Here is a 7,461-nt window from a genome sequence, read left to right as displayed (position 1 = left end):
TTAAAGAATCTATGTGACTATTCCCTGATTTTGACCTTTTTTGCTTTGTCTTCTGTAGCCTCCAAAGTGAGAAGGTATACTACCTACAGAAGAACCCCAATCAGCTCCTGGACATGCTGGGGAAGCTGTTTGCATTTTCTTTCATCTGGAGTATTGGAGGTATGTTCAAGCTCCAGGAGGATGCTGATGATTACGACATGATCAGGCGGGGCCAGGACAAGGGGGAGAGGGATGCCAATATCTGTAATGAGTGTGATAACTTCATGCATGAGTTATTTGAAGTGGAACCACCACTTGGTAAGCAATATATTTCATTTCAAAAATGAATACGAGGGTCATTCAAAAAGTTCGTAGACTTTTGTCATAACTTTTTATGCCCCCCTTCGAAGAAGGGAGGGCATATTGCTTTCCTGCTGTCTGTCGGTCGGTCTGTCGGTCCATTTAGTTTCCGTTAATTTTTTTCATAACTGGTGCACATACTAAAATGAAATTTGGTATACAGGTATATCACATGAATATCTAGGTCAAGTTCTGTTTTGGATACGATCGCACCATAATTGACAGAGATATGCCTCTTGGACTTAGAAAAATTCCAATCATTTGCAGTTTCCGCTCATTTTCTTTAGAGAGGTTGCACATATTGAAATGGAATTTAGTATACAGATTAGTCAGATGAATATCTAGGTCAAGTTCTGTTTTGGGTACGACCGCACCATAATTGACAGAGTTATGCCCCTTGGACTAAGAAAAATTCCAATTATTTGCAGTTTCCATTCATTTTCTTTGGAGAGGTTGCACATATTGAAATGTAATTTAGTATGTATACAGATTAGTCAGATGAATATCTTGGTCAAGCTCTGTTTTGGGTACGACCGCACCATAATTGACAGAGTTATGCCCCTTGGACTTAGAAAAATTCCATATTTTTGCAGTTTTCATTCATTTTCTTTGGATAGGTTGCACATATTGAAATGGAATTTAGTATACAGATTAGTCAGATGAATATCTTGGTCAAGCTATGTTTTGGGTATGATTACATCATTTTTGACAGAGTTATGCCCTTTTGGATGTAGAAAAATTCCAATTTGTGGGGGAGGGGGGCATAAGTGTTTTGCAAACATCTCTTGTGAGTATTATTAGGGCCCCGCTTGTGATCAGTTTGTCCGGCTGTCCGGCCGTCCGTCCGTCGTTCAAGATCTCTTGTCCGGAGCATATCTTCTCTCTCCTTGGTCCAATCTGGCTCATACTTCACCCACAGAGTGCCTTTGGGTAACCGGTGTGCAGTGACCTTGAACCAGGTTTCTAGGTCAAAGGTCAAGGTCATAGCAGAATTTTATGAAAAACCCTTGTCCGGAGCATATCTTCTCTCTTCTTGGCCCAATCTTGCTCATACTTCACCCACAGAGTGCCTTTGGGTAACTGGTGTGCAGTGACCTTGAACCATGTTTCTAGGTCAAAGGTCAGGGCCATAGCAGAATTTTCTGAAAAATCTTTGTCTTGAGCATTTTTTCTCTCTCCTTAGCCCCATCTGTCTCATACTTCACTCACAGAGTGCCTTTGGGTAGCTGGTGTGCAGTGACCTTGAACCATGTTTCTAGGTCAAAGGTCGAGGTCATAGCAGAATTTTATGAACTATCCTTGTCAGGAGCATATCTTCTCTCTCCTTGGCCCAATTTCGATATTACTTCACTCACAGAGTTCCACTGGTCAATGGATGTGCAGTGAGATTGGTCAAAGTTTCAAGGGCATGGTCAGAATTAGCCTCTCTGTTTAAAAATCTTTGTTTGGCGCATAATTTTTTCTCTTTAATTCCAGTAAATTTATATAACTGGGGATACAAGATAACTTCGATATATATCTGTACCTAGCAATATCCATGAAGTCGTACTAAATTACTCTAACTGTATTACACAAATGTTCCTCTTCAAAATAAACCCTTTTAAACAACCTTACACTTTCATGTTCATTGTTGAAAGCGGGGCCCTTTGAGATGGCACCATCTCAATGATATCTAGTTTTATTTAACGTCATATTATTATCAAATTTAGTACACATATTTTAACAATAAATCCAAATAATTTGAGACAAAAAATTGTAAAAATATCTTGAAAATTATCAAAATTATCAAAGATTTAAGACAGAAAAATGGGGTCACGGAGCAGGGTCTAAATTGACCTATTTTCTAATTATACACTTGATAATGTTGGGAGTCATACCTCTAATAAATGGCTCTTAAATGAAATAAATTTGAAATGTTTAAATTTAGAAGTGTTCAATTACTTTAGATGCTAAAATTTAATGTAATTCATCGCTTCGTTTAAAAGATTTCAATCTTTAAAGGCAGAAAGACTTCATAAAAAAAAGCAAAAAAACGATGACGTCGAAGGACGTCACGGAGCAGCGAGTACCGATAAAATTTTGTTTTCCATTCGGGAAACCTTTAAAATGAACTCTGAGAATGCTTGGTGAACCAGGAAATAGATACAAAATGTGCTATGCATTTGTTTATAATGGGAATGACTATTTTTTGAGTGTTAGAGTCTTGAAATCGGACCATGAACGGTCTGCGAAAAAACATATTATATTATAAAAAATATCTTTCAAAGAGTTAGTAACGTCATCAAATGTGATGTGCGATTCACTTTTGCGGAAGCTGTGCAAACATGAGTTACGCTATTAAGCTTTGAAAACATTGACAATTTAACTTAAGGTACTCAAACTATTGTTAGCGAACTAGGTGTAAATGGCTATAGATTCATGAATTCAGAAGCAGCAACAAAACGTGGATGAAATGAAAAGGCAGAGTAATTTTAAGAAAATTTCTCGATGTTGTTTTTGACGTCACAGTGTTGTTAACCTTGCTCCATGGTGACAAAAAATGTTACTTTTAAAATTGTCTAACACGAGTTCCATTTTATCAAATGAAATGAAACTTTACACACTGATAAGATAAATGTTTTTACATATAAAAATGTGTTGATCTAAAATTTTGTAAGAATAATATGATGATGGAGGACACTGTCTACATATTTTTTGAATGACCCTCGTATGTGTTTCAGGGCTCTCTTTTTTTTATAAATAAAAGAAGTCAAAGATTTTCAATTCTCCTTCCTGTCTAGACTTCTGCTGCTGCACAAACATCCTGTGCTGCCTACAGGTGATTGCACATATAGAATTAAGTTTTATTTAATCTCTTTTAGAATGAAAGTCATGAGATTAGGTACAGTAATATGTCTTTATCAAATTTATACAATAGCTTTCAGTTTAAAGTATTTTTTTTTTAGTCCAAAGCATAAAATTTACAGATGTATTTTTAGCTCACCTCAACGAAGTTGGGGAGCTTATGTAATACCCTCGGTGTTGGCGTCAGTGTCCTAGGTTAGGACATATTAAAATTTTCCTAGATTCTCATCCCCGCCCGCCTCGATTTTATACCCCCGCCTCGATTTTTTTTATTTCTGTTTATCTTTGTCTTAATTCTGATCGGGATCGGTATTTATCTACCATTCTACTTTCATTTTAAATCAAGGAAAAGTCCGCATGATTTTGACAGCTGAAAAGATATTAATTCCTGTAATACATGCGTATATGTTTTAAACAAAGGTCATTGGTTGAAAAAGATTGGTGGTGATGTGAAGTACGAAGAGATAATTGAACCTTTCCTATGACTTTTATTCAGGTATTTTAGATAAAATTACACCTATTGACCAGGTCAATAAAAAAATCTGCAAAAATTGAAAAAATAAAAAATATTAAAAAAAAAGCCGCCCGTACACCTCGATTTTTAAAAAAAATTCGGGTGAGAATCTAGCAATTTATTTATTATGGCCTAAAGGTTAAGTTTTTTGAAGCAGTTTTCTTTTTAAGTAATTGTATGTCCTATATTGATTAGACATGCATGGAAGATGCTTCTGGTGTGTTTCACTGTATCAGTCACCGGTCACGGTAGCCTAGTGGTAGAGTGTTCGCTTCGTGATCGGGAGGCCCGGGTTCGATTCTCGATCGCGGCGCCGCGTCATACCTAAGACGTAAACAAAGGTAGTGACTGTTCCTTCGCCAAGTGCTCGGCACTAGAAGTGAAAGTCACGGGTCTTTCGGATATGACCTTAAAAACGTAGGTCCCGTGTCACGATAGGCGTTGGCACGATAAAGAACCCTCACTGCTCAATGGTCCTGAGTGCCGAGTATAGGTCTAAATTTGAAGCCCTTCACCGGCATTGGTGATGTCTCCATATGAGTGAAAAATTCTCAAGAGGGACGTTAAACAATATACAATCAATCAATCACTGTATCAGTCAAAGTTTCAAATGCTGCAATTTCAGCAAAGGAATGACCAGGTTAATGTTTTTGGAGCAGGTTAACATTTTTGGTGCAGTGTTTGGTGTAGGTCTCATTTCCAAGGAACTATAAGTCCTATGTTGACCAAACGGCATGGATGATACATCTAAGAATGCACACTATCGAGTTTGCTTCGGATGCTGAATCTGACCTACATTTTCCGGTTGAGTGAACAGGTTAAAGTTTTTGGTGCAGGTTTCATTTCCAAGGAACTATAAGCCCTATGTTGACCAAATGGCATGGATGATACATCTAAGAATGCACACTACCGGGGTTTGCTTCGGATGCTGAAACTGACCTACATTTTCTGGTTGAGTGAACAGGTTAAAGTTTTTGGTGCAGGTTTCATTTCCAAGTAACTATAAGCCCTATGTTGCCCAAACGTGCATGGATGATACATCTAAGGATGCATACTACCAGGCTTGCTTCGGATGCTGAATTTGACCTACATTTTCCGGTTGATTGAATAGGTTAAAGTTTTTGGTGCAGGTTTCATTTCCAATTAACTATGAGCCCTATTATGAGCAAACTTGCATGGATGAAACATCTTAGGATGCACACTAATGGACTTGCTTCGGATGCTGAATTCGACATACATTTTTCAGATAATGGGCCAAGTAAAAGTTATTGGTGCAGGTCTATTACCAAAAAACTATAATGCTTATACATGTATAATATTGTATAAACCAAACTTGCACAAATGATGCATTAAGGGATGAAAACTCAAATTTGCGTCTGATGCTGGATCTTAGTGACATTTTCATGATGAAGAACTAGTTTAAATTTTTTATATAGATTTTTTCAAAGTATCGGATTAAAATTGCTTAAATATATTTTCAATTTTGGAATGTACACTTTTTGTTGGTTAATTGTGTGACTTAGCCTTACTTAAAGACAACATTCATTGAGGTGAGCTCTGTAGTCTCTGATTACCTATGTTTATGTTTATTTTAATTGTTTTCTGTAAAACTGTTCATTTCCACTATTTAGGAGAATCTGGAGTTGGCAAGTCGGCCATTATTAACCACATGTTAGGCAGACTGGGATAAGATGGTGCAACATCCACTAAGAGTGGCACCGTGCTGGGTCAGATCCTCAGCTACTCAGACAAGACCAACACGCTACTGGAGAGTATCTCAAAACTCACAGAAATGGACAACAATGACTAGTCCAAATGTATCAACGTCCTTCTGGGAACAGCCAAACCTAAAAGTTCTGCTGGAGTGATCAGTTTTATGTTTCAGTTCTCAGCTCAGACGACAGCAGCTAGACTTAAGGCTCACATCATGCACAAACTCATCAAGAAGGGCAGGGACACTGGGGGCTCCCTGGGGGAAAAAGGTGCTGGTGTTTGTGGATGATTTGAACATGCCGGCCGCTGAGGTATATGGAGCCCAGCCACCCCTAGAGTTACTGATGCAGTTCTTGGAACTTGGTGGATTTTATCATGCTGGGAAAGCTCATCTTGTATGGGAGGTATGAAAATAAATACATGTATCATTATGTGTGTAAATCTATTGTAGAACAATGAAATGTATATCCAAAGTTGCAGAAGTGACTTTGAGTGTTTCTTAGTTTGTAAGTTGGGCTTATTTAACTTGTGAAATACGTAGTCTAGTTTTACTGAACACTGAGAATATATGAATTTTAGGATATTTATGACGTCCATGTGGTGGCAGCCTGTGGACCACTAGGTGGAGGCAGGAACCCCATCCGTTCAAGGCTCCTAAAACACTTCAGGTCAGGCAGCTTTCTAACTCTGAATGTATAATATCTAAATCCCCTCTAGACCATCTCTCAGTTTAGAATTGGTGTTGAATATGGAATATAAAGTGTTTGTGCAATATTTGTATATGGTGTAGTGCATGTTACAGAAATATTTGTTTTTATTAGCTCACCTGAGCCTAAGGCTCAAGTGAGCTTTTCTGATCAAAATTTGTTCGTTGTCTGTCATTGTCGTTGTTGCAGTAATTGTTGTAAACTTTTCACATTTTCATCTTCTTCTCAAGAACCACTGGGCCAATTTCAACCAACCTTGCTACAAAGTATCCTTGGGTAAAGGGGATTCAAATTTGTTCAGCTGAATGGCAACACCCTCTTCCAAGGGGAGATAATTATGAATTAGGAAAAATTAATGGCATTTTTAAAAAATCTTCTCAAGAACCACTGGGCCAGAAAGGATGAAACTCATGTGAAATCATCCTCAGGTAGTGTAAATTTAAGATTCTTCAAATCATGACACTCAGGGTAGGGTGTGGCCACAATGGGTCATCAAAGTTTTACATAGGAATATATAGGAAAAATCTTTAAAAATCTTCTCAAGAACCATTGGGACAGGAAAAATGAAACTCATGTTGAATCATCCTCAGGTAGTGTACATTCAAGTTTGTTCAAATCGTGACCCCCCTGGGTAGCCACAATGGCCAATCAAAATTTTACGTAGGAATATACCGGGTAAAGGTAAAATTTCAAAAAATTTTCTTCTCAAGATCCATAGGGACAGGAAAGATGAAACTTATGTTGAATCATCCTTAGGTAGTGTACATTCAAATTTCTTCAATTCATGACCCCTTGGGGTTGGGGTAGGCCACAGTGGCTGATTAAAGTTTTACATAGGAATATAAAGGGAAATCTTTAAAAAAAAATTCTCAAGTACTGATATTTATGTGGAAGCATCCTTGGGAAGTGTAGATTCTAGTTTGTTCAAATCATAACCCCCTGGGAATAGGGTGGGGCCACAATGGGGGATCCAAGTTTTACATTAGAATATATTTTAAAAATCTTCTAAAGAATAGCAAAGCCATGATTAGTGATATTTATATGAAACATCCTCAGGTATTGTAGAATTAAATTTGTTCAAATTATACATTTAACCCCCAAGGGCAGGGAAAGGTCTCAATAGTGGATCAGAGTTTTACATTGGAAAATAAACGGAAAATCTCAATAACAGAAAAGCTTTGTTTAGTCATATAAGCAAGTGTGCCTTTTCAAAAATTGTGCAAAGTGTTGACCTAGGGTCAGGGGTTCATGTGTGATAGGGGCACTACTGATTATTCAAATGCCTAAAACTTTCTTAGTTCTCAATAATACAGGGTGAAATTTCGAATATGAATAGATATAATG

The 7,461-nt window shown here is 37.4% G+C and overlaps 1 long non-coding RNA gene across 2 annotated transcripts; it reads left to right on the top strand.

Annotated features, from left to right (window-relative positions):
• The first annotated feature begins 62 nt into the window (after positions 1–62).
• Positions 63–6,765, top strand: LOC134262175 (uncharacterized). 2 transcript variants are annotated; one of them, XR_009990966.1, is made up of 3 exons: positions 63–297; positions 5,329–5,814; positions 5,990–6,765. It is a non-coding gene; the product is annotated as an uncharacterized LOC134262175 (long non-coding RNA). The 2 variants fall into 2 exon arrangements; XR_009990967.1 differs by lacking the exon at positions 63–297 and adding an exon at positions 3,098–3,157.
• The last annotated feature ends 696 nt before the right edge of the window (positions 6,766–7,461 follow it).

The sequence above is a fragment of the Saccostrea cucullata genome, unplaced genomic scaffold, assembly GCF_032062105.1.
Source record: "Saccostrea cucullata isolate Sc308-1 unplaced genomic scaffold, CSIRO_AGI_Scuc_v1 ctg12048, whole genome shotgun sequence".
NCBI classification, from domain to species: Eukaryota; Metazoa; Mollusca; class Bivalvia; order Ostreida; family Ostreidae; genus Saccostrea; species Saccostrea cuccullata.
This window is presented reverse-complemented; position numbering and strand designations above follow the sequence as displayed.